This window comes from Passer domesticus, chromosome 3, assembly GCF_036417665.1.
Source record: "Passer domesticus isolate bPasDom1 chromosome 3, bPasDom1.hap1, whole genome shotgun sequence".
NCBI classification, from domain to species: domain Eukaryota; kingdom Metazoa; phylum Chordata; class Aves; order Passeriformes; family Passeridae; genus Passer; species Passer domesticus.
The window spans coordinates 79760372-79787413 of record NC_087476.1 but is presented as its reverse complement, the minus strand read 5'-3'; positions in this window follow the sequence as shown (position 1 = coordinate 79787413).

Below are 27042 nucleotides of genomic sequence, written 5' to 3'. Positions count from 1 at the left end.
CATCAGGAACCTGGCCTGGTGATTTTTCTTTGTCTGGGGAAAGGCCATTGTACGTGTCCAGGGCCTGTGGCCCGTAGTGGCCGGCCCCCTGCTGAAATTCCGAACGGTTGAGGATACCTCCCAGACCGATAGTACCACCACAGGCAACTGTGGCTGGTTTGACAGTGCCAAGTGCCTCCTGCAAACTGACATCAGGAACCTGGCCTGGTGACTTTTATTTCTCTGGGGAAAGGCCATCGTTCCTCTCCAGGGCCCGTAGTCCGGAGTGGCCGACTGCCTGCTGAAATTCCTCATGGATCAGGATGCCTCCCACATGAAAGGTGCCCCCACAGGCAACTACGTCTGATTTGACAGTGCCATGTGCCTCCTGCAAACTGATATCAGGAACCTGGCCTGGTGATTTTTCTTTGTCTGGTGAAAGGCCATTGTACGTGTCCAGAGCCTGGTGGCCCGGAGTGGCCGGCTGCCTGCTGAAATTCCAAACGGATCACGATTCCTCCCAGAGCGAAAGTACCACCACAGGCAACTGTGGCTGGTTTGACAGTGCCAAGTGCCTCCTGCCAACTGACATCAGCAACGTTGCCAGGTGACTTTTGGTTCTCTGGGGAAAGGCCATCGTTCGTGTCCAGGGCCAGGTGTCCCTGGGTGTCCGGCTGCCTGCTGAAATTCCGAACGGATCAGGATACTGCCCAGATGCAATGTGCTCCCACAGGCAACTGTGGCTGGTTTGACAGTGCCAAGTGCCTCCTGCAAACTGACATCAGGAACCTGGCCTGGTGACTTTTGTTTCTCAGGGGAAAGTCCATGGTTTATATCCTGGTCCAGTTGGACCGCAGGGACCGGCTGCTTGCTGAAATTCCGAAAGCACCAGGATGCCTCCCAGATGCAAGGTGCCCGCCCACAGGTAATTGTGTCTGGTTTGAGAGTGCCATGTGCCTCCTGCAAACTGACATCGGAAAGCTGGGCTGGTCACTTTGGTTTCTCTGGGGAAAGGCCACGATTCATGTCCAGGGCCTTGCGGCCCGGAGTGGCCCGCTGCCTGCTGAAATTCCGCACGGATCAGGATACCTCCCAGACCGAAACTAAAACCATAGGCAACTGTGGCTGGTTTGACAGTGCCAAGTGCCTCCAGCAAACTGACATCAGGAACCTGGCCTGGTAAGTTTTGTTTCTCTGGGGAAAGGCCATCGTTCTTGTCCGGAGCCCGCCAGCCCGGAGTGGCCGGCTGCCTGCTGAAATTCTGCATGGATCAGAATGCCGCCGAGATGCAAGGTGCCCCACAGGCACCTGTGGCTGGTTTGACAGTGCCAAGTGCTTCCTGCAAACTGACATCAGAAACCTGGCCTGGTGATTTTCTTTCTCCGGGGAAAGGCCATGGTTCATGTCCAGGGCCCGGTGGCCCGTACTTGCCTGCTGCCTTCTGAAATTCCACACGGATCAGGATACCTCCCAGATGTAAGGTGCCGCCACAGGCAACTGCGGCAGGTTTGACAGTGCCAAGTGCCTCCTGCAAACTGACATCAGGAACCTGGCCTGGTGACATTTATTTCTCTGGGGAAAGGCCATTGTACGTGTCCAAGGCCTAGTGGCCCAGAGTGGCCGGCTGCTTGCTGGAATTCTGCATGGATCAGGATGCCGCCGAGATGCAAGGTGCCCCCACAGGCACCTGTGGCTGGTTTGACAGTGCCAAGTGCCTCCTGCAAACTGACATCAGGAACCTGGCCTGGTGACTGTTGTTTCTCTGGGGAAAGGCCATCGTTCATATCCTACAAACTGTGGCCCAGAGTGGCCGGCTGCCTGCTGAAATTAGGCACGGATCAGGATACCTCCCAGATGCAAGGTGCCCCACGGGAAACTGTGGCTGGTTTGACAGTGCCAAGTGCCTCCTGCCAACTGACATCAAGAACCTGGCCTGGTGACTTTTGTTTCTCTGGGGAAAGGCCATGGTTGGTATCCTGAGCCTCGTGTCCTGGAGTGGCCGTCTGCCTGCTAAAATTCTGGACGGACCAGGATGCCGCCAAGATGCAAGGTGCCCCCAGAGGCAACTGTGGCTGGTTTGACAGTGCCAAGTGCTTCCTGCAAACTGACATCAGAAACCTGGCCTGGTGATTTTCTTTCCCAGGGGAAAGGCCATGGTTCATGTCCAGGGCCCGGTGGCTCACAGTTGCCTGCTGCCTGCTGAAATTCCACACGGATCCGGATACCTCCCTGATGCAAGTTGCCCCCACCGGCAACTGTGGCTGGTTTGACAGTGCCATGTGCCTCCTGCAAACTGACATCAGGAACCTGGCCTGGTGACTTTTGTTTTCCAGGGGAAAGGCCATACATGATGTCCAGTGCCTTCTGGCCTGGAGTGGCCGACTGTCTGCTGAAATTCTGCATGGATCAGGATGCCGCCGAGATGCAAGGTGCCCCACAGGCACCTGTGGCTGGTTTGACAGTGCCAAGTGCTTCCTGCAAACTGACATCAGAAACCTGGCCTGGTGATTTTCTTTCTCCGGGGAAAGGCCATGGTTCATGTCCAGGGCTTGGTGGCCCGTTCTTGCCTGCTGCCTGCTGAAATTCCACACGGATCAGGATACCTCCCAGATGTAAGGTGCCACCACAGGCAACTGTGGCTGGTTTGACAGTGCCAAGTGCCTCCTGCAAACTGACATCAGGAACCTGGCCCGGTGACTTTTGTTTCTCTGGGGAAAGGCCATCGTTCATATCCTACAAACTGTGGCCCAGAGTGGCCGGCTGCCTGCTGAAATTCCGCACGGATCAGGATACCTCCCAGATGCAAGGTGCCCCACGGGAAACTGTGGCTGGTTTGACAGTGCCAAGTGCCTCCTGCCAACTGACATCAAGAACCTGGCCTGGTGACTTTTGTTTCTCTGGGGAAAGGCCATGGTTGGTATCCTGAGCCTGGTGTCCTGGAGTGGCCGTCTGCCTGCTAAAATTCTGGACGGACCAGGATGCCGCCAACATGCAATGTGCCCCCACAGGCAACTGTGGCTGGTTTGACAGTGCCAAGTGTTTCCTGCAAACTGACATCAGAAACCTGGCCTGGTGATTTTCTTTCTCAGGGGAAAGGCCATGGTTCATGTCCAGGGCCCGGTGGCTCGGAGTGGCCAGCTGACTGCTGAAATTCCGCATGGATCAGGATACCTCCCAGGTTCAAGGTGCCGCCACAGGCAACTGTGGCTGGTTTGACAGTGCCAAGCGCCTCCTGCCAACTGACATCAGGAACCTGGCCTGGTGACTTTTGTTTCTCATGGGAAGTGCCATCGTTCGTGTCCCGTACTCGGAGGCCAGGAGTGGCCAGCTGCCTGCTGAAATACCGCACAGATCAGGATAGCTCCCAGATGCAAGGTGCCCCCACAGGCACCTGTGGCTGGTTTGACAGTGCCAAGTGCCTCCTGCAAACTGACATCAGGAACCTGGCCTGGTGATTTTTCTTTGTCTGGGGAAAGGCCATTGTACGTGTCCAGGGCCTGTGGTCCGTAGTGGCCGGCCCCCTGCTGAAATTCCGAACGGATCAGGATACCTCCCAGACCGATAGTACCACCACAGGCAACTGTGGCTGGTTTGACAGTGCCAAGTGCCTCCTGCAAACTGACATCAGGAACCTGGCCTGGTGACTTTTATTTCTCAGGGGAAAGGCCATCGTTCCTCTCCAGGGCCCGTAGTCCGGAGTGGCCGACTGCCTGCTGAAATTCCTCATGGATCAGGATGCCTCCCACATGAAAGGTGCCCCCACAGGCAACTACGTCTGATTTGACAGTGCCATGTGCCTCCTGCAAACTGATATCAGGAACCTGGCCTGGTGATTTTTCTTTGTCTGGTGAAAGGCCATTGTACCTGTCCAGAGCCTGGTGGCCCGGAGTGGCCGGCTGCCTGCTGAAATTCCAAACGGATCACGATTCCTCCCAGAGCGAAAGTACCACCACAGGCAACTGTGGCTGGTTTGACAGTGCCAAGTGCCTCCTGCCAACTGACATCAGCAACCTTGCCAGGTGACTTTTGGTTCTCTGGGGAAAGGCCATCGTTCGTGTCCAGGGCCAGGTGTCCCTGGGTGTCCGGCTGCCTGCTGAAATTCCGAACGGATCAGGATACTGCCCAGATGCAATGTGCTCCCACAGGCAACTGTGGCTGGTTTGACAGTGCCAAGTGCCTCCTGCAAACTGACATCAGGAACCTGGCCTGGTGACTTTTGTTTCTCAGGGGAAAGTCCATGGTTTATATCCTGGACCAGTTGGACCGCAGGGACCGGCTGCTTGCTGAAATTCCGAAAGCACCAGGATGCCTCCCAGATGCAAGGTGTCCCCACAGGTAATTGTGTCTGGTTTGAGAGTGCCATGTGCCTCCTGCAAACTGACATCGGAAAGCTGGGCTGGTCACTTTGGTTTCTCTGGGGAAAGGCCACGATTCATGTCCAGGGCCTTGCGGCCCGGAGTGGCCCGCTGCCTGCTGAAATTCCGCACGGATCAGGATACCTCCCAGACCGAAACTAAAACCATAGGCAACTGTGGCTGGTTTGACAGTGCCAAGTGCCTCCAGCAAACTGACATCAGGAACCTGGCCTGGTAAGTTTTGTTTCTCTGGGGAAAGGCCATCGTTCTTGTCCGGAGCCCGCCAGCCCGGAGTGGCCGGCTGCCTGCTGAAATTCTGCATGGATCAGAATGCCGCCGAGATGCAAGGTGCCCCACAGGCACCTGTGGCTGGTTTGACAGTGCCAAGTGCTTCCTGCAAACTGACATCAGAAACCTGGCCTGGTGATTTTCTTTCTCCGGGGAAAGGCCATGGTTCATGTCCAGGGCCCGGTGGCCCGTACTTGCCTGCTGCCTTCTGAAATTCCACACGGATCAGGATACCTCCCAGATGTAAGGTGCCACCACAGGCAAATGTGGCTGGTTTGACAGTGCCAAGTGCCTCCTGCAAACTGACATCAGGAACCTGGCCTTGTGAGTTTTGTTTCTCTGGGGAAAGGCCATCATTCTTGTTCAGAGCCCAGTAGCCCAGAGTGGCCGGCTGCCTGCTGAATTTCCGCACGGATCAGGATAGCTCCCAGATTCAAGGTGCCGCCACAGGCAACTGCGGCAGGTTTGACAGTGCCAAGTGCCTCCTGCAAACTGACATCAGGAACCTGGCCTGGTGACATTTATTTCTCTGGGGAAAGGCCATTGTACGTGTCCAAGGCCTAGTGGCCCAGAGTGGCCGGCTGCTTGCTGGAATTCTGCATGGATCAGGATGCCGCGGAGATGCAAGGTGCCCCCACAGGCACCTGTGGCTGGTTTGACAGTGCCAAGTTCCTCCTGCAAACTGACATCAGGAACCTGGCCTGGTGACTTTTGTTTCTCATGGGAAGTGCCATCGTTCGTGTCCCGTACCCGGAGGCCAGGAGTGGCCGGCTGCCTGCTGAAATTCCGAACGGATCAGGATACTGCCCAGATGCAATGTGCTCCCACAGGCAACTGTGGCTGGTTTGACAGTGCCAAGTGCCTCCTGCAAACTGACATCAGGAACCTGGCCTGGTGACTTTTGTTTCTCAGGGGAAAGTCCATGGTTTATATCCTGGACCAGTTGGACCGCAGGGACCGGCTGCTTGCTGAAATTCCGAAAGCACCAGGATGCCTCCCAGATGCAAGGTGTCCCCACAGGTAATTGTGTCTGGTTTGAGAGTGCCATGTGCCTCCTGCAAACTGACATCGGAAAGCTGGGCTGGTCACTTTGGTTTCTCTGGGGAAAGGCCACGATTCATGTCCAGGGCCTTGCGGCCCGGAGTGGCCCGCTGCCTGCTGAAATTCCGCACGGATCAGGATACCTCCCAGACCGAAACTAAAACCATAGGCAACTGTGGCTGGTTTGACAGTGCCAAGTGCCTCCAGAAAACTGACATCAGGAACCTGGCCTGGTAAGTTTTGTTTCTCTGGGGAAAGGCCATCGTTCTTGTCCGGAGCCAGTTGGCCCGGAGTGGACGGGTGCCTGCTCAAATTCCGCACGGATCAGGATACCTCCCTGATGGAAAGTGGCCCCACAGGCAACTGTGGCTGGTTTGACAGTGCCAAGTGCCTCCTGCAAACTGACATCAGGAACCTGGCCTGGTGACTTTTGTTTCTCTGGGGAAAAGCCATCATTCTTCTCCAGTGCCCGTTGGCCCGGAGTGGACGGGTGCCTGCTCAAATTCCGCACGGATCAGGATACCTCCCAGATGGAATGTACCACCACAGGCAACTGTGGCTGGTTTGACAGTGCCAAGTGCCTCCTGCAAACTGACATCAGGAACCTGGCCTGGTGAGTTTTGTTTGTCTGGGGAAAGGCCATTGTACGTGTCCAGGGCCTGTGGTCCGTAGTGGCCGGCCCCCTGCTGAAATTCCGAACGGATCAGGATACCTCCCAGACCGATAGTACCACCACAGGCAACTGTGGCTGGTTTGACAGTGCCAAGTGCCTCCTGCAAACTGACATCAGGAACCTGGCCTGGTGACTTTTGTTTCTCAGGGGAAAGTCCATGGTTTATATCCTGGACCAGTTGGACCGCAGGGACCGGCTGCTTGCTGAAATTCCGAAAGCACCAGGATGCCTCCCAGATGCAAGGTGTCCCCACAGGTAATTGTGTCTGGTTTGAGAGTGCCATGTGCCTCCTGCAAACTGACATCGGAAAGCTGGGCTGGTCACTTTGGTTTCTCTGGGGAAAGGCCACGATTCATGTCCAGGGCCTTGCGGCCCGGAGTGGCCCGCTGCCTGCTGAAATTCCGAACGGATCAGGATACCTCCCAGACCGAAACTAAAACCATAGGCAACTGTGGCTGGTTTGACAGTGCCAAGTGCCTCCAGCAAACTGACATCAGGAACCTGGCCTGGTAAGTTTTGTTTCTCTGGGGAAAGGCCATCGTTCTTGTCCGGAGCCCGCCAGCCCGGAGTGGCCGGCTGCCTGCTGAAATTCTGCATGGATCAGAATGCCGCCGAGATGCAAGGTGCCCCACAGGCACCTGTGGCTGGTTTGACAGTGCCAAGTGCTTCCTGCAAACTGACATCAGAAACCTGGCCTGGTGATTTTCTTTCTCCGGGGAAAGGCCATGGTTCATGTCCAGGGCCCGGTGGCCCGTACTTGCCTGCTGCCTTCTGAAATTCCACACGGATCAGGATACCTCCCAGATGTAAGGTGCCGCCACAGGCAACTGCGGCAGGTTTGACAGTGCCAAGTGCCTCCTGCAAACTGACATCAGGAACCTGGCCTGGTGACATTTATTTCTCTGGGGAAAGGCCATTGTACGTGTCCAAGGCCTAGTGGCCCAGAGTGGCCGGCTGCTTGCTGGAATTCTGCATGGATCAGGATGCCGCCGAGATGCAAGGTGCCCCCACAGGCACCTGTGGCTGGTTTGACAGTGCCAAGTGCCTCCTGCAAACTGACATCAGGAACCTGGCCTGGTGACTTTTGTTTCTCTGGGGAAAGGCCATCGTTCATATCCTACAAACTGTGGCCCAGAGTGGCCGGCTGCCTGCTGAAATTAGGCACGGATCAGGATACCTCCCAGATGCAAGGTGCCCCACGGGAAACTGTGGCTGGTTTGACAGTGCCAAGTGCCTCCTGCCAACTGACATCAAGAACCTGGCCTGGTGACTTTTGTTTCTCTGGGGAAAGGCCATGGTTGGTATCCTGAGCCTCGTGTCCTGGAGTGGCCGTCTGCCTGCTAAAATTCTGGACGGACCAGGATGCCGCCAAGATGCAAGGTGCCCCCAGAGGCAACTGTGGCTGGTTTGACAGTGCCAAGTGCTTCCTGCAAACTGACATCAGAAACCTGGCCTGGTGATTTTCTTTCCCAGGGGAAAGGCCATGGTTCATGTCCAGGGCCCGGTGGCTCACAGTTGCCTGCTGCCTGCTGAAATTCCACACGGATCCGGATACCTCCCTGATGCAAGTTGCCCCCACCGGCAACTGTGGCTGGTTTGACAGTGCCATGTGCCTCCTGCAAACTGACATCAGGAACCTGGCCTGGTGACTTTTGTTTCCCAGGGGAAAGGCCATACATGATGTCCAGTGCCTTCTGGCCTGGAGTGGCCGACTGTCTGCTGAAATTCTGCATGGATCAGGATGCCGCCGAGATGCAAGGTGCCCCACAGGCACCTGTGGCTGGTTTGACAGTGCCAAGTGCTTCCTGCAAACTGACATCAGAAACCTGGCCTGGTGATTTTCTTTCTCCGGGGAAAGGCCATGGTTCATGTCCAGGGCTTGGTGGCCCGTACTTGCCTGCTGCCTGCTGAAATTCCACACGGATCAGGATACCTCCCAGATGTAAGGTGCCACCACAGGCAACTGTGGCTGGTTTGACAGTGCCAAGTGCCTCCTGCAAACTGACATCAGGAACCTGGCCCGGTGACTTTTGTTTCTCTGGGGAAAGGCCATCGTTCATATCCTACAAACTGTGGCCCAGAGTGGCCGGCTGCCTGCTGAAATTCCGCACGGATCAGGATACCTCCCAGATGCAAGGTGCCCCACGGGAAACTGTGGCTGGTTTGACAGTGCCAAGTGCCTCCTGCCAACTGACATCAAGAACCTGGCCTGGTGACTTTTGTTTCTCTGGGGAAAGGCCATGGTTGGTATCCTGAGCCTGGTGTCCTGGAGTGGCCGTCTGCCTGCTAAAATTCTGGACGGACCAGGATGCCGCCAACATGCAATGTGCCCCCACAGGCAACTGTGGCTGGTTTGACAGTGCCAAGTGTTTCCTGCAAACTGACATCAGAAACCTGGCCTGGTGATTTTCTTTCTCAGGGGAAAGGCCATGGTTCCTGTCCAGGGCCCGGTGGCTCGGAGTGGCCAGCTGACTGCTGAAATTCCGCATGGATCAGGATACCTCCCAGGTTCAAGGTGCCGCCACAGGCAACTGTGGCTGGTTTGACAGTGCCAAGCGCCTCCTGCCAACTGACATCAGGAACCTGGCCTGGTGACTTTTGTTTCTCATGGGAAGTGCCATCGTTCGTGTCCCGTACTCGGAGGCCAGGAAATACCTGTGCCTGCTGAAATACCGCAGAGATCAGGATAGCTCCCAGATGCAAGGTGCCCCCACAGGCACCTGTGGCTGGTTTGACAGTGCCAAGTGCCTCCTGCAAACTGACATCAGGAACCTGGCCTGGTGATTTTTCTTTGTCTGGGGAAAGGCCATTGTACGTGTCCAGGGCCTGTGGCCCGTAGTGGCCGGCCCCCTGCTGAAATTCCGAACGGTTGAGGATACCTCCCAGACCGATAGTACCACCACAGGCAACTGTGGCTGGTTTGACAGTGCCAAGTGCCTCCTGCAAACTGACATCAGGAACCTGGCCTGGTGACTTTTATTTCTCTGGGGAAAGGCCATCGTTCCTCTCCAGGGCCCGTAGTCCGGAGTGGCCGACTGCCTGCTGAAATTCCTCATGGATCAGGATGCCTCCCACATGAAAGGTGCCCCCACAGGCAACTACGTCTGATTTGACAGTGCCATGTGCCTCCTGCAAACTGATATCAGGAACCTGGCCTGGTGATTTTTCTTTGTCTGGTGAAAGGCCATTGTACCTGTCCAGAGCCTGGTGGCCCGGAGTGGCCGGCTGCCTGCTGAAATTCCAAACGGATCACGATTCCTCCCAGAGCGAAAGTACCACCACAGGCAACTGTGGCTGGTTTGACAGTGCCAAGTGCCTCCTGCCAACTGACATCAGCAACGTTGCCAGGTGACTTTTGGTTCTCTGGGGAAAGGCCATCGTTCGTGTCCAGGGCCAGGTGTCCCTGGGTGTCCGGCTGCCTGCTGAAATTCCGAACGGATCAGGATACTGCCCAGATGCAATGTGCTCCCACAGGCAACTGTGGCTGGTTTGACAGTGCCAAGTGCCTCCTGCAAACTGACATCAGGAACCTGGCCTGGTGACTTTTGTTTCTCAGGGGAAAGTCCATGGTTTATATCCTGGTCCAGTTGGACCGCAGGGACCGGCTGCTTGCTGAAATTCCGAAAGCACCAGGATGCCTCCCAGATGCAAGGTGCCCGCCCACAGGTAATTGTGTCTGGTTTGAGAGTGCCATGTGCCTCCTGCAAACTGACATCGGAAAGCTGGGCTGGTCACTTTGGTTTCTCTGGGGAAAGGCCACGATTCATGTCCAGGGCCTTGCGGCCCGGAGTGGCCCGCTGCCTGCTGAAATTCCGCACGGATCAGGATACCTCCCAAACCGAAACTAAAACCATAGGCAACTGTGGCTGGTTTGACAGTGCCAAGTGCCTCCAGCAAACTGACATCAGGAACCTGGCCTGGTAAGTTTTGTTTCTCTGGGGAAAGGCCATCGTTCTTGTCCGGAGCCCGCCAGCCCGGAGTGGCCGGCTGCCTGCTGAAATTCTGCATGGATCAGAATGCCGCCGAGATGCAAGGTGCCCCACAGGCACCTGTGGCTGGTTTGACAGTGCCAAGTGCTTCCTGCAAACTGACATCAGAAACCTGGCCTGGTGATTTTCTTTCTCCGGGGAAAGGCCATGGTTCATGTCCAGGGCCCGGTGGCCCGTACTTGCCTGCTGCCTTCTGAAATTCCACACGGATCAGGATACCTCCCAGATGTAAGGTGCCGCCACAGGCAACTGCGGCAGGTTTGACAGTGCCAAGTGCCTCCTGCAAACTGACATCAGGAACCTGGCCTGGTGACATTTATTTCTCTGGGGAAAGGCCATTGTACGTGTCCAAGGCCTAGTGGCCCAGAGTGGCCGGCTGCTTGCTGGAATTCTGCATGGATCAGGATGCCGCCGAGATGCAAGGTGCCCCCACAGGCACCTGTGGCTGGTTTGACAGTGCCAAGTGCCTCCTGCAAACTGACATCAGGAACCTGGCCTGGTGACTTTTGTTTCTCTGGGGAAAGGCCATCGTTCATATCCTACAAACTGTGGCCCAGAGTGGCCGGCTGCCTGCTGAAATTAGGCACGGATCAGGATACCTCCCAGATGCAAGGTGCCCCACGGGAAACTGTGGCTGGTTTGACAGTGCCAAGTGCCTCCTGCCAACTGACATCAAGAACCTGGCCTGGTGACTTTTGTTTCTCTGGGGAAAGGCCATGGTTGGTATCCTGAGCCTCGTGTCCTGGAGTGGCCGTCTGCCTGCTAAAATTCTGGACGGACCAGGATGCCGCCAAGATGCAAGGTGCCCCCAGAGGCAACTGTGGCTGGTTTGACAGTGCCAAGTGCTTCCTGCAAACTGACATCAGAAACCTGGCCTGGTGATTTTCTTTCCCAGGGGAAAGGCCATGGTTCATGTCCAGGGCCCGGTGGCTCACAGTTGCCTGCTGCCTGCTGAAATTCCACACGGATCCGGATACCTCCCTGATGCAAGTTGCCCCCACCGGCAACTGTGGCTGGTTTGACAGTGCCATGTGCCTCCTGCAAACTGACATCAGGAACCTGGCCTGGTGACTTTTGTTTTCCAGGGGAAAGGCCATACATGATGTCCAGTGCCTTCTGGCCTGGAGTGGCCGACTGTCTGCTGAAATTCTGCATGGATCAGGATGCCGCCGAGATGCAAGGTGCCCCACAGGCACCTGTGGCTGGTTTGACAGTGCCAAGTGCTTCCTGCAAACTGACATCAGAAACCTGGCCTGGTGATTTTCTTTCTCCGGGGAAAGGCCATGGTTCATGTCCAGGGCTTGGTGGCCCGTTCTTGCCTGCTGCCTGCTGAAATTCCACACGGATCAGGATACCTCCCAGATGTAAGGTGCCACCACAGGCAACTGTGGCTGGTTTGACAGTGCCAAGTGCCTCCTGCAAACTGACATCAGGAACCTGGCCCGGTGACTTTTGTTTCTCTGGGGAAAGGCCATCGTTCATATCCTACAAACTGTGGCCCAGAGTGGCCGGCTGCCTGCTGAAATTCCGCACGGATCAGGATACCTCCCAGATGCAAGGTGCCCCACGGGAAACTGTGGCTGGTTTGACAGTGCCAAGTGCCTCCTGCCAACTGACATCAAGAACCTGGCCTGGTGACTTTTGTTTCTCTGGGGAAAGGCCATGGTTGGTATCCTGAGCCTGGTGTCCTGGAGTGGCCGTCTGCCTGCTAAAATTCTGGACGGACCAGGATGCCGCCAACATGCAATGTGCCCCCACAGGCAACTGTGGCTGGTTTGACAGTGCCAAGTGTTTCCTGCAAACTGACATCAGAAACCTGGCCTGGTGATTTTCTTTCTCAGGGGAAAGGCCATGGTTCATGTCCAGGGCCCGGTGGCTCGGAGTGGCCAGCTGACTGCTGAAATTCCGCATGGATCAGGATACCTCCCAGGTTCAAGGTGCCGCCACAGGCAACTGTGGCTGGTTTGACAGTGCCAAGCGCCTCCTGCCAACTGACATCAGGAACCTGGCCTGGTGACTTTTGTTTCTCATGGGAAGTGCCATCGTTCGTGTCCCGTACTCGGAGGCCAGGAGTGGCCGGCTGCCTGCTGAAATACCGCACAGATCAGGATAGCTCCCAGATGCAAGGTGCCCCCACAGGCACCTGTGGCTGGTTTGACAGTGCCAAGTGCCTCCTGCAAACTGACATCAGGAACCTGGCCTGGTGATTTTTCTTTGTCTGGGGAAAGGCCATTGTACGTGTCCAGGGCCTGTGGCCCGTAGTGGCCGGCCCCCTGCTGAAATTCCGAACGGATCAGGATACCTCCCAGACCGATAGTACCACCACAGGCAACTGTGGCTGGTTTGACAGTGCCAAGTGCCTCCTGCAAACTGACATCAGGAACCTGGCCTGGTGACTTTTATTTCTCTGGGGAAAGGCCATCGTTCCTCTCCAGGGCCCGTAGTCCGGAGTGGCCGACTGCCTGCTGAAATTCCTCATGGATCAGGATGCCTCCCACATGAAAGGTGCCCCCACAGGCAACTACGTCTGATTTGACAGTGCCATGTGCCTCCTGCAAACTGATATCAGGAACCTGGCCTGGTGATTTTTCTTTGTCTGGTGAAAGGCCATTGTACCTGTCCAGAGCCTGGTGGCCCGGAGTGGCCGGCTGCCTGCTGAAATTCCAAACGGATCACGATTCCTCCCAGAGCGAAAGTACCACCACAGGCAACTGTGGCTGGTTTGACAGTGCCAAGTGCCTCCTGCCAACTGACATCAGCAACGTTGCCAGGTGACTTTTGGTTCTCTGGGGAAAGGCCATCGTTCGTGTCCAGGGCCAGGTGTCCCTGGGTGTCCGGCTGCCTGCTGAAATTCCGAACGGATCAGGATACTGCCCAGATGCAATGTGCTCCCACAGGCAACTGTGGCTGGTTTGACAGTGCCAAGTGCCTCCTGCAAACTGACATCAGGAACCTGGCCTGGTGACTTTTGTTTCTCAGGGGAAAGTCCATGGTTTATATCCTGGTCCAGTTGGACCGCAGGGACCGGCTGCTTGCTGAAATTCCGAAAGCACCAGGATGCCTCCCAGATGCAAGGTGTCCCCACAGGTAATTGTGTCTGGTTTGAGAGTGCCATGTGCCTCCTGCAAACTGACATCGGAAAGCTGGGCTGGTCACTTTGGTTTCTCTGGGGAAAGGCCACGATTCATGTCCAGGGCCTTGCGGCCCGGAGTGGCCCGCTGCCTGCTGAAATTCCGCACGGATCAGGATACCTCCCAGACCGAAACTAAAACCATAGGCAACTGTGGCTGGTTTGACAGTGCCAAGTGCCTCCAGCAAACTGACATCAGGAACCTGGCCTGGTAAGTTTTGTTTCTCTGGGGAAAGGCCATCGTTCTTGTCCGGAGCCCGCCAGCCCGGAGTGGCCGGCTGCCTGCTGAAATTCTGCATGGATCAGAATGCCGCCGAGATGCAAGGTGCCCCACAGGCACCTGTGGCTGGTTTGACAGTGCCAAGTGCTTCCTGCAAACTGACATCAGAAACCTGGCCTGGTGATTTTCTTTCTCCGGGGAAAGGCCATGGTTCATGTCCAGGGCCCGGTGGCCCGTACTTGCCTGCTGCCTTCTGAAATTCCACACGGATCAGGATACCTCCCAGATGTAAGGTGCCACCACAGGCAAATGTGGCTGGTTTGACAGTGCCAAGTGCCTCCTGCAAACTGACATCAGGAACCTGGCCTTGTGAGTTTTGTTTCTCTGGGGAAAGGCCATCATTCTTGTTCAGAGCCCAGTAGCCCAGAGTGGCCGGCTGCCTGCTGAATTTCCGCACGGATCAGGATAGCTCCCAGATTCAAGGTGCCGCCACAGGCAACTGCGGCAGGTTTGACAGTGCCAAGTGCCTCCTGCAAACTGACATCAGGAACCTGGCCTGGTGACATTTATTTCTCTGGGGAAAGGCCATTGTACGTGTCCAAGGCCTAGTGGCCCAGAGTGGCCGGCTGCTTGCTGGAATTCTGCATGGATCAGGATGCCGCGGAGATGCAAGGTGCCCCCACAGGCACCTGTGGCTGGTTTGACAGTGCCAAGTTCCTCCTGCAAACTGACATCAGGAACCTGGCCTGGTGACTTTTGTTTCTCATGGGAAGTGCCATCGTTCGTGTCCCGTACCCGGAGGCCAGGAGTGGCCGGCTGCCTGCTGAAATTCCGAACGGATCAGGATACTGCCCAGATGCAATGTGCTCCCACAGGCAACTGTGGCTGGTTTGACAGTGCCAAGTGCCTCCTGCAAACTGACATCAGGAACCTGGCCTGGTGACTTTTGTTTCTCAGGGGAAAGTCCATGGTTTATATCCTGGACCAGTTGGACCGCAGGGACCGGCTGCTTGCTGAAATTCCGAAAGCACCAGGATGCCTCCCAGATGCAAGGTGTCCCCACAGGTAATTGTGTCTGGTTTGAGAGTGCCATGTGCCTCCTGCAAACTGACATCGGAAAGCTGGGCTGGTCACTTTGGTTTCTCTGGGGAAAGGCCACGATTCATGTCCAGGGCCTTGCGGCCCGGAGTGGCCCGCTGCCTGCTGAAATTCCGCACGGATCAGGATACCTCCCAGACCGAAACTAAAACCATAGGCAACTGTGGCTGGTTTGACAGTGCCAAGTGCCTCCAGAAAACTGACATCAGGAACCTGGCCTGGTAAGTTTTGTTTCTCTGGGGAAAGGCCATCGTTCTTGTCCGGAGCCAGTTGGCCCGGAGTGGACGGGTGCCTGCTCAAATTCCGCACGGATCAGGATACCTCCCTGATGGAAAGTGGCCCCACAGGCAACTGTGGCTGGTTTGACAGTGCCAAGTGCCTCCTGCAAACTGACATCAGGAACCTGGCCTGGTGACTTTTGTTTCTCTGGGGAAAAGCCATCATTCTTCTCCAGTGCCCGTTGGCCCGGAGTGGACGGGTGCCTGCTCAAATTCCGCACGGATCAGGATACCTCCCAGATGGAATGTACCACCACAGGCAACTGTGGCTGGTTTGACAGTGCCAAGTGCCTCCTGCAAACTGACATCCGGAGCCTGGCCTGGTGTCTTTTGTTTCTCAGGGGAAAGGCTTTCGCTCCTATCCATGGACGGGTGGCCAATAGTGGCTGGCTGCCTGCTGAAATTCCGCACGGTTGAAGATACCTCCCAGATGGAAAGTACCACCACAGGCAACTGTGGCTGGTTTGACAGTGCCAAGTGCCTCCTGCAAACTGACATCAGGAACCTGGCCTGGTGACTTTTGTTTCTCAGGGGAAAGGTCATCGTTCGTGTCCAGTGCCCGGTGGCCTGGAGTGGCCAGCCGCCTGTTGAAATTCCGCACGGATGAGGATAACTCCCAGATGAAAGGAGCCCCCAGAGGCAACTGTGGCTGGTTTGACAGTGCCAAGTGCCTCCTGCAAACTGACATCAGGAACCTGGCCTGGTGACTTTTGTTTCTCTGGGGAAAGGCCATGGTTCATGTCCACGGCCTGGTGGCCCGGAGTGTCCGGCTGCCTGCTGAAATTCCGCATGGATCAGGATGCCGCCGAGATGCAAGGTGCCCCACAGGCACCTGTGGCTGGTTTGACAGTGCCAAGTGCTTCCTGCAAACTGACATCAGAAACCTGGCCTGGTGATTTTCTTTCTCCGGGGAAAGGCCATGATTCATGTCCAGGGCCCGGTGGCCCGTACTTGCCTGCTGCCTGCTGAAATTCCACACGGATCAGGATACCTCCCAGATGTAAGGTGCCACCACAGGCAACTGTGGCTGGTTTGACAGTGCCAAGTGCCTCCTGCAAACTGACATCAGGAACCTGGCCTGGTGACTTTTGTTTCTCTGGGGAAAGGCCATCATTCTTGTTCAGAGCCCAGTGGCCCGGAGTGGCCGGCTGCCTGCTGAATTTCCGCACGGATCAGGATGCCGCCAAGATGCAAGGTGCCCCCAGAGGCAACTGTGGCTGGTTTGACAGTGCCAAGTGCTTCCTGCAAACTGACATCAGAAACCTGGCCTGGTGATTTTCTTTCCCAGGGGAAAGGCCATGGTTCATGTCCAGGGCCCGGTGGCTCACAGTTGCCTGCTGCCTGCTGAAATTCCACACGGATCCGGATACCTCCCTGATGCAAGTTGCCCCCACCGGCAACTGTGGCTGGTTTGACAGTGCCATGTGCCTCCTGCAAACTGACATCAGGAACCTGGCCTGGTGACTTTTGTTTCCCAGGGGAAAGGCCATACATGATGTCCAGTGCTTTCTGGCCTGGAGTGGGCGACTGTCTGCTGAAATTCTGCATGGATCAGGATGCCGCCGAGATGCAAGGTGCCCCACAGGCACCTGTGGCTGGTTTGACAGTGCCAAGTGCTTCCTGCAAACTGACATCAGAAACCTGGCCTGGTGATTTTCTTTCTCCGGGGAAAGGCCATGGTTCATGTCCAGGGCTTGGTGGCCCGTACTTGCCTGCTGCCTGCTGAAATTCCACACGGATCAGGATACCTCCCAGATGTAAGGTGCCACCACAGGCAACTGTGGCTGGTTTGACAGTGCCAAGTGCCTCCTGCAAACTGACATCAGGAACCTGGCCCGGTGACTTTTGTTTCTCTGGGGAAAGGCCATCGTTCATATCCTACAAACTGTGGCCCAGAGTGGCCGGCTGCCTGCTGAAATTCCGCACGGATCAGGATACCTCCCAGATGCAAGGTGCCCCACGGGAAACTGTGGCTGGTTTGACAGTGCCAAGTGCCTCCTGCCAACTGACATCAAGAACCTGGCCTGGTGACTTTTGTTTCTCTGGGGAAAGGCCATGGTTGGTATCCTGAGCCTGGTGTCCTGGAGTGGCCGTCTGCCTGCTAAAATTCTGGACGGACCAGGATGCCGCCAACATGCAATGTGCCCCCACAGGCAACTGTGGCTGGTTTGACAGTGCCAAGTGTTTCCTGCAAACTGACATCAGAAACCTGGCCTGGTGATTTTCTTTCTCAGGGGAAAGGCCATGGTTCATGTCCAGGGCCCGGTGGCTCGGAGTGGCCAGCTGACTGCTGAAATTCCGCATGGATCAGGATACCTCCCAGGTTCAAGGTGCCGCCACAGGCACCTGTGGCTGGTTTGACAGTGCCAAGCGCCTCCTGCCAACTGACATCAGGAACCTGGCCTGGTGACTTTTGTTTCTCATGGGAAGTGCCATCGTTCGTGTCCCGTACTCGGAGGCCAGGAGTGGCCGGCTGCCTGCTGAAATACCGCACAGATCAGGATAGCTCCCAGATGCAAGGTGCGCCCACAGGCACCTGTGGCTGGTTTGACAGTGCCAAGTGCCTCCTGCAAACTGACATCAGGAACCTGGCCTGGTGATTTTTCTTTGTCTGGGGAAAGGCCATTGTACGTGTCCAGGGCCTGTGGCCCGTAGTGGCCGGCCCCCTGCTGAAATTCCGAACGGATCAGGATACCTCCCAGACCGATAGTACCACCACAGGCAACTGTGGCTGGTTTGACAGTGCCAAGTGCCTCCTGCAAACTGACATCAGGAACCTGGCCTGGTGACTTTTATTTCTCTGGGGAAAGGCCATCGTTCCTCTCCAGGGCCCGTAGTCCGGAGTGGCCGACTGCCTGCTGAAATTCCTCATGGATCAGGATGCCTCCCACATGAAAGGTGCCCCCACAGGCAACTACGTCTGATTTGACAGTGCCATGTGCCTCCTGCAAACTGATATCAGGAACCTGGCCTGGTGATTTTTCTTTGTCTGGTGAAAGGCCATTGTACCTGTCCAGAGCCTGGTGGCCCGGAGTGGCCGGCTGCCTGCTGAAATTCCAAACGGATCACGATTCCTCCCAGAGCGAAAGTACCACCACAGGCAACTGTGGCTGGTTTGACAGTGCCAAGTGCCTCCTGCCAACTGACATCAGCAACGTTGCCAGGTGACTTTTGGTTCTCTGGGGAAAGGCCATCGTTCGTGTCCAGGGCCAGGTGTCCCTGGGTGTCCGGCTGCCTGCTGAAATTCCGAACGGATCAGGATACTGCCCAGATGCAATGTGCTCCCACAGGCAACTGTGGCTGGTTTGACAGTGCCAAGTGCCTCCTGCAAACTGACATCAGGAACCTGGCCTGGTGACTTTTGTTTCTCAGGGGAAAGTCCATGGTTTATATCCTGGACCAGTTGGACCGCAGGGACCGGCTGCTTGCTGAAATTCCGAAAGCACCAGGATGCCTCCCAGATGCAAGGTGTCCCCACAGGTAATTGTGTCTGGTTTGAGAGTGCCATGTGCCTCCTGCAAACTGACATCGGAAAGCTGGGCTGGTCACTTTGGTTTCTCTGAGGAAAGGCCACGATTCATGTCCAGGGCCTTGCGGCCCGGAGTGGCCCGCTGCCTGCTGAAATTCCGAACGGATCAGGATACCTCCCAGACCGAAACTAAAACCATAGGCAACTGTGGCTGGTTTGACAGTGCCAAGTGCCTCCAGCAAACTGACATCAGGAACCTGGCCTGGTAAGTTTTGTTTCTCTGGGGAAAGGCCATCGTTCTTGTCCGGAGCCCGCCAGCCCGGAGTGGCCGGCTGCCTGCTGAAATTCTGCATGGATCAGAATGCCGCCGAGATGCAAGGTGCCCCACAGGCACCTGTGGCTGGTTTGACAGTGCCAAGTGCTTCCTGCAAACTGACATCAGAAACCTGGCCTGGTGATTTTCTTTCTCCGGGGAAAGGCCATGGTTCATGTCCAGGGCCCGGTGGCCCGTACTTGCCTGCTGCCTTCTGAAATTCCACACGGATCAGGATACCTCCCAGATGTAAGGTGCCACCACAGGCAAATGTGGCTGGTTTGACAGTGCCAAGTGCCTCCTGCCAACTGACATCAGGAACCTGGCCTTGTGAGTTTTGTTTCTCTGGGGAAAGGCCATCATTCTTGTTCAGAGCCCAGTGGCCCAGAGTGGCCGGCTGCCTGCTGAATTTCCGCACGGATCAGGATAGCTCCCAGATTCAAGGTGCCGCCACAGGCAACTGCGGCAGGTTTGACAGTGCCAAGTGCCTCCTGCAAACTGACATCAGGAACCTGGCCTGGTGACATTTATTTCTCTGGGGAAAGGCCATTGTACGTGTCCAAGGCCTAGTGGCCCAGAGTGGCCGGCTGCTTGCTGGAATTCTGCATGGATCAGGATGCCGCCGAGATGCAAGGTGCCCCCACAGGCACCTGTGGCTGGTTTGACAGTGCCAAGTGCCTCCTGCAAACAGACATCAGGAACCTGGCCTGGTGACTTTTGTTTCTCTGGGGAAAGGCCATCGTTCATATCCTACAAACTGTGGCCCAGAGTGGCCGGCTGCCTGCTGAAATTCCGCACGGATCAGGATACCTCCCAGATGCAAGGTGCCCCACGGGAAACTGTGGCTGGTTTGACAGTGCCAAGTGCCTCCTGCCAACTGACATCAAGAACCTGGCCTGGTGACTTTTGTTTCTCTGGGGAAAGGCCATGGTTGGTATCCTGAGCCTGGTGTCCTGGAGTGGCCGTCTGCCTGCTAAAATTCTGGACGGACCAGGATGCCGCCAAGATGCAAGGTGCCCCCAGAGGCAACTGTGGCTGGTTTGACAGTGCCAAGTGCTTCCTGCAAACTGACATCAGAAACCTGCCCTGGTGATTTTCTTTCCCAGGGGAAAGGCCATGGTTCATGTCCAGGGCCCGGTGGCTCGCAGTTGCCTGCTGCCTGCTGAAATTCCACACGGATCCGGATACCTCCCTGATGCAAGTTGCCCCCACCGGCAACTGTGGCTGGTTTGACAGTGCCATGTGCCTCCTGCAAACTGACATCTGGAACCTGGCCTGGTGACTTTTGTTTCCCTGGGGAAAGGCCATAGATGATGTCCAGTGCCCCCTGGCCTGGAGTGGCCGGCTGCCTGCTGAAATTCCGCACGGATCAGGATATCTCCCAGATGCAAGGTGCCCCCACAGGCACCTGTGGCTGGTTTGACAGTGCCAAGTGCCTCCTGCAAACTGACATCAGGAACCTGGCCTGGTGACTTTTGTTTCTCTGGGGAAAGGCCATCGTTCCTCTCCAGGGCCCGGTGGCTCGAGTGGGCGGATACCTGCTAAAATTCCGCACAGATCAGGATACCTCCCAGATGGAAGGTGCCCACCCAGGCAACTGTGGCTGGTTTGACAGTGCCAAGTGCCTCCTGCAAACTGACATCAGGAACCTGGCCTGGTGATTTTTCTTTGTCTGGGGAAAGGCCATTGTACGTGTCCAGGGCCTGTGGCCCGTAGTGGCTGGCCCCCTGCTGAAATTCCGAACGGATCAGGATACCTCCCAGACCGATAGTACCACCTCAGGCAACTGTGGCTGGTTTGACAGTGCCAAGTGCCTCCTGCAAACTGACATCAGGAACCTGGCCTGGTGACTTTTGTTTCTCTGGGGAAAAGCCATCATTCTTCTCCAGTGCCCGTTGGCCCGGAGTGGACGGGTGCCTGCTCAAATTCCGCACGGATCAGGATACCTCCCAGATGGAAAGTACCACCCAAGGCAACTGTGGCTGGTTTGACAGTGCCAAGTGCCTCCTGCAAACTGACATCAGGAACCTGGCCTGGTGACTTTTGTTTCTCTGGGGAAAGGCCATCGTTCATATCCTACAAACTGTGGCCCAGAGTGGCCGGCTGCCTGCTGAAATTCCGCACGGATCAGGATACCTCCCAGATGCAAGGTGCCCCACGGGAAACTGTGGCTGGTTTGACAGTGCCAAGTGCCTCCTGCCAACTGACATCAAGAACCTGGCCTGGTGACTTTTGTTTCTCTGGGGAAAGGCCATGGTTGGTATGATGAGCCTCCTGTCCTGGAGTGGCCGTCTGCCTGCTAAAATTCTGGACGGACCAGGATGCCGCCAAGATGCAAGGTGCCCCCAGAGGCAACTGTGGCTGGTTTGACAGTGCCAAGTGCTTCCTGCAAACTGACATCAGAAACCTGGCCTGGTGATTTTCTTTCCCAGGGGAAAGGCCATGGTTCATGTCCAGGGCCCGGTGGCTCGCAGTTGCCTGCTGCCTGCTGAAATTCCACACGGATCCGGATACCTCCCAGATGCAAGGTGCCCCCACAGGCAACTTTGGCTGGTTTGACAGTGCCAAGTGCGTCCTGCAAATTGACATCAGGAACCTGGCCTGGTGAGTTTTGTTTCTCTGGGGAAAGGCTATTATTCTTGTTCAGAGCCCGGTGGCTCGGAGTGGCCAGCTGACTGCTGAAATTCCGCATGGATCAGGATACCTCCCAGGTTCAAGGTGCCGCCACAGGCAACTGTGGCTGGTTTGACAGTGCCAAGCGCCTCCTGCCAACTGACATCAGGAACCTGGCCTGGTGACTTTTGTTTCTCATGGGAAGTGCCATCGTTCGTGTCCCGTACCCGGAGGCCAGGAGTGGCCGGCTGCCTGCTGAAATTCCGAACGGATCAGGATACTGCCCAGATGCAATGTGCTCCCACAGGCAACTGTGGCTGGTTTGACAGTGCCAAGTGCCTCCTGCAAACTGACATCAGGAACCTGGCCTGGTGACTTTTGTTTCTCAGGGGAAAGTCCATGGTTTATATCCTGGACCAGTTGGACCGCAGGGACCGGCTGCTTGCTGAAATTCCGAAAGCACCAGGATGCCTCCCAGATGCAAGGTGTCCCCACAGGTAATTGTGTCTGGTTTGAGAGTGCCATGTGCCTCCTGCAAACTGACATCGGAAAGCTGGGCTGGTCACTTTGGTTTCTCTGGGGAAAGGCCACGATTCATGTCCAGGGCCTTGCGGCCCGGAGTGGCCCGCTGCCTGCTGAACTTCCGCACGGATCAGGATACCTCCCAGACCGAAACTAAAACCATAGGCAACTGTGGCTGGTTTGACAGTGCCAAGTGCCTCCAGCAAACTGACATCAGGAACCTGGCCTGGTAAGTTTTGTTTCTCTGGGGAAAGGCCATCGTTCTTGTCCGGAGCCAGTTGGCCCGGAGTGGACGGGTGCCTGCTCAAATTCCGCACGGATCAGGATACCTCCCTGATGGAAAGTGGCCCCACAGGCAACTGTGGCTGGTTTGACAGTGCCAAGTGCCTCCTGCAAACTGACATCAGGAACCTGGCCTGGTGACTTTTGTTTCTCTGGGGAAAAGCCATCATTCTTCTCCAGTGCCCGTTGGCCCGGAGTGGACGGGTGCCTGCTGAAATTCCGCACGGATCAGGATACCTCCCAGATGGAAAGTACCACCACAGGCAACTGTGGCTGGTTTGACAGTGCCAAGTGCCTCCTGCAAACTGACATCCGGAGCCTGGCCTGGTGTCTTTTGTTTCTCAGGGGAAAGGCTTTCGCTCCTATCCATGGACGGGTGGCCAATAGTGGCTGGCTGCCTGCTGAAATTCCGCAAGGTTGAAGATACCTCCCAGATGGAAAGTACCACCACAGGCAACTGTGGCTGGTTTGACAGTGCCAAATGCCTCCTGCAAACTGACATCAGGAACCTGGCCTGGTGACTTTTGTTTCTCAGGGGAAAGGTCATCGTTCGTGTCCAGTGCCCGGTGGCCTGGAGTGGCCAGCCGCCTGTTGAAATTCCGCACGGATGAGGATAACTCCCAGATGAAAGGAGCCCCCAGAGGCAACTGTGGCTGGTTTGTCAGTGCCAAGTGCCTCCTGCAAACTGACATCAGGAACCTGGCCTGGTGACTTTTGTTTCTCTGGGGAAAGGCCATGGTTCATGTCCACGGCCTGGTGGCCCGGAGTGTCCGGCTGCCTGCTGAAATTCCGCATGGATCAGGATGCCGCCGAGATGCAAGGTGCCCCACAGGCACCTGTGGCTGGTTTGACAGTGCCAAGTGCTTCCTGCAAACTGACATCAGAAACCTGGCCTGGTGATTTTCTTTCTCCGGGGAAAGGCCATGATTCATGTCCAGGGCCCGGTGGCCCGTACTTGCCTGCTGCCTGCTGAAATTCCACACGGATCAGGATACCTCCCAGATGTAAGGTGCCACCACAGGCAACTGTGGCTGGTTTGACAGTGCCAAGTGCCTCCTGCAAACTGACATCAGGAACCTGGCCTGGTGACTTTTGTTTCTCTGGGGAAAGGCCATCATTCTTGTTCAGAGCCCAGTGGCCCGGAGTGGCCGGCTGCCTGCTGAATTTCCGCACGGATCAGGATGCCGCCAAGATGCAAGGTGCCCCCAGAGGCAACTGTGGCTGGTTTGACAGTGCCAAGTGCTTCCTGCAAACTGACATCAGAAACCTGGCCTGGTGATTTTCTTTCCCAGGGGAAAGGCCATGGTTCATGTCCAGGGCCCGGTGGCTCACAGTTGCCTGCTGCCTGCTGAAATTCCACACGGATCCGGATACCTCCCTGATGCAAGTTGCCCCTACCGGCAACTGTGGCTGGTTTGACAGTGCCATGTGCCTCCTGCAAACTGACATCAGGAACCTGGCCTGGTGACTTTTGTTTCCCAGGGGAAAGGCCATACATGATGTCCAGTGCCTTCTGGCCTGGAGTGGACGACTGTCTGCTGAAATTCTGCATGGATCAGGATGCCGCCGAGATGCAAGGTGCCCCACAGGCACCTGTGGCTGGTTTGACAGTGCCAAGTGCTTCCTGCAAACTGACATCAGAAACCTGGCCTGGTGATTTTCTTTCTCCGGGGAAAGGCCATGGTTCATGTCCAGGGCTTGGTGGCCCGTACTTGCCTGCTGCCTGCTGAAATTCCACACGGATCAGGATACCTCCCAGATGTAAGGTGCCACCACAGGCAACTGTGGCTGGTTTGACAGTGCCAAGTGCCTCCTGCAAACTGACATCAGGAACCTGGCCCGGTGACTTTTGTTTCTCTGGGGAAAGGCCATCGTTCATATCCTACAAACTGTGGCCCAGAGTGGCCGGCTGCCTGCTGAAATTCCGCACGGATCAGGATACCTCCCAGATGCAAGGTGCCCCACGGGAAACTGTGGCTGGTTTGACAGTGCCAAGTGCCTCCTGCCAACTGACATCAAGAACCTGGCCTGGTGACTTTTGTTTCTCTGGGGAAAGGCCATGGTTGGTATCCTGAGCCTGGTGTCCTGGAGTGGCCGTCTGCCTGCTAAAATTCTGGACGGACCAGGATGCCGCCAACATGCAATGTGCCCCCACAGGCAGCTGTGGCTGGTTTGACAGTGCCAAGTGTTTCCTGCAAACTGACATCAGAAACCTGGCCTGGTGATTTTCTTTCTCAGGGGAAAGGCCATGGTTCATGTCCAGGGCCCGGTGGCTCGGAGTGGCCAGCTGACTGCTGAAATTCCGCATGGATCAGGATACCTCCCAGGTTCAAGGTGCCGCCACAGGCAACTGTGGCTGGTTTGACAGTGCCAAGCGCCTCCTGCCAACTGACATCAGGAACCTGGCCTGGTGACTTTTGTTTCTCATGGGAAGTGCCATCGTTCGTGTCCCGTACTCGGAGGCCAGGAGTGGCCGGCTGCCTGCTGAAATACCGCACAGATCAGGATAGCTCCCAGATGCAAGGTGCCCCCACAGGCACCTGTGGCTGGTTTGACAGTGCCAAGTGCCTCCTGCAAACTGACATCAGGAACCTGGCCTGGTGATTTTTCTTTGTCTGGGGAAAGGCCATTGTACGTGTCCAGGGCCTGTGGCCCGTAGTGGCCGGCCCCCTGCTGAAATTCCGAACGGATCAGGATACCTCCCAGACCGATAGTACCACCACAGGCAACTGTGGCTGGTTTGACAGTGCCAAGTGCCTCCTGCAAACTGACATCAGGAACCTGGCCTGGTGACTTTTATTTCTCTGGGGAAAGGCCATCGTTCCTCTCCAGGGCCCGTAGTCCGGAGTGGCCGACTGCCTGCTGAAATTCCTCATGGATCAGGATGCCTCCCACATGAAAGGTGCCCCCACAGGCAACTACGTCTGATTTGACAGTGCCATGTGCCTCCTGCAAACTGATATCAGGAACCTGGCCTGGTGATTTTTCTTTGTCTGGTGAAAGGCCATTGTACCTGTCCAGAGCCTGGTGGCCCGGAGTGGCCGGCTGCCTGCTGAAATTCCAAACGGATCACGATTCCTCCCAGAGCGAAAGTACCACCACAGGCAACTGTGGCTGGTTTGACAGTGCCAAGTGCCTCCTGCCAACTGACATCAGCAACCTTGCCAGGTGACTTTTGGTTCTCTGGGGAAAGGCCATCGTTCGTGTCCAGGGCCAGGTGTCCCTGGGTGTCCGGCTGCCTGCTGAAATTCCGAACGGATCAGGATACTGCCCAGATGCAATGTGCTCCCACAGGCAACTGTGGCTGGTTTGACAGTGCCAAGTGCCTCCTGCAAACTGACATCAGGAACCTGGCCTGGTGACTTTTGTTTCTCAGGGGAAAGTCCATGGTTTATATCCTGGTCCAGTTGGACCGCAGGGACCGGCTGCTTGCTGAAATTCCGAAAGCACCAGGATGCCTCCCAGATGCAAGGTGTCCCCACAGGTAATTGTGTCTGGTTTGAGAGTGCCATGTGCCTCCTGCAAACTGACATCGGAAAGCTGGGCTGGTCACTTTGGTTTCTCTGGGGAAAGGCCACGATTCATGTCCAGGGCCTTGCGGCCCGGAGTGGCCCGCTGCCTGCTGAAATTCCGCACGGATCAGGATACCTCCCAGACCGAAACTAAAACCATAGGCAACTGTGGCTGGTTTGACAGTGCCAAGTGCCTCCAGCAAACTGACATCAGGAACCTGGCCTGGTAAGTTTTGTTTCTCTGGGGAAAGGCCATCGTTCTTGTCCGGAGCCCGCCAGCCCGGAGTGGCCGGCTGCCTGCTGAAATTCTGCATGGATCAGAATGCCGCCGAGATGCAAGGTGCCCCACAGGCACCTGTGGCTGGTTTGACAGTGCCAAGTGCTTCCTGCAAACTGACATCAGAAACCTGGCCTGGTGATTTTCTTTCTCCGGGGAAAGGCCATGGTTCATGTCCAGGGCCCGGTGGCCCGTACTTGCCTGCTGCCTTCTGAAATTCCACACGGATCAGGATACCTCCCAGATGTAAGGTGCCACCACAGGCAAATGTGGCTGGTTTGACAGTGCCAAGTGCCTCCTGCAAACTGACATCAGGAACCTGGCCTTGTGAGTTTTGTTTCTCTGGGGAAAGGCCATCATTCTTGTTCAGAGCCCAGTGGCCCAGAGTGGCCGGCTGCCTGCTGAATTTCCGCACGGATCAGGATAGCTCCCAGATTCAAGGTGCCGCCACAGGCAACTGCGGCAGGTTTGACAGTGCCAAGTGCCTCCTGCAAACTGACATCAGGAACCTGGCCTGGTGACATTTATTTCTCTGGGGAAAGGCCATTGTACGTGTCCAAGGCCTAGTGGCCCAGAGTGGCCGGCTGCTTGCTGGAATTCTGCATGGATCAGGATGCCGCGGAGATGCAAGGTGCCCCCACAGGCACCTGTGGCTGGTTTGACAGTGCCAAGTGCCTCCTGCAAACTGACATCAGGAACCTGGCCTGGTGACTTTTGTTTCTCTGGGGAAAGGCCATCGTTCATATCCTACAAACTGTGGCCCAGAGTGGCCGGCTGCCTGCTGAAATTCCGCACGGATCAGGATACCTCCCAGATGCAAGGTGCCCCACGGGAAACTGTGGCTGGTTTGACAGTGCCAAGTGCCTCCTGCCAACTGACATCAAGAACCTGGCCTGGTGACTTTTGTTTCTCTGGGGAAAGGCCATGGTTCATGTCCAGGGCCCGGTGGCTCGCAGTTGCCTGCTGCCTGCTGAAATTCCACACGGATCCGGATACCTCCCTG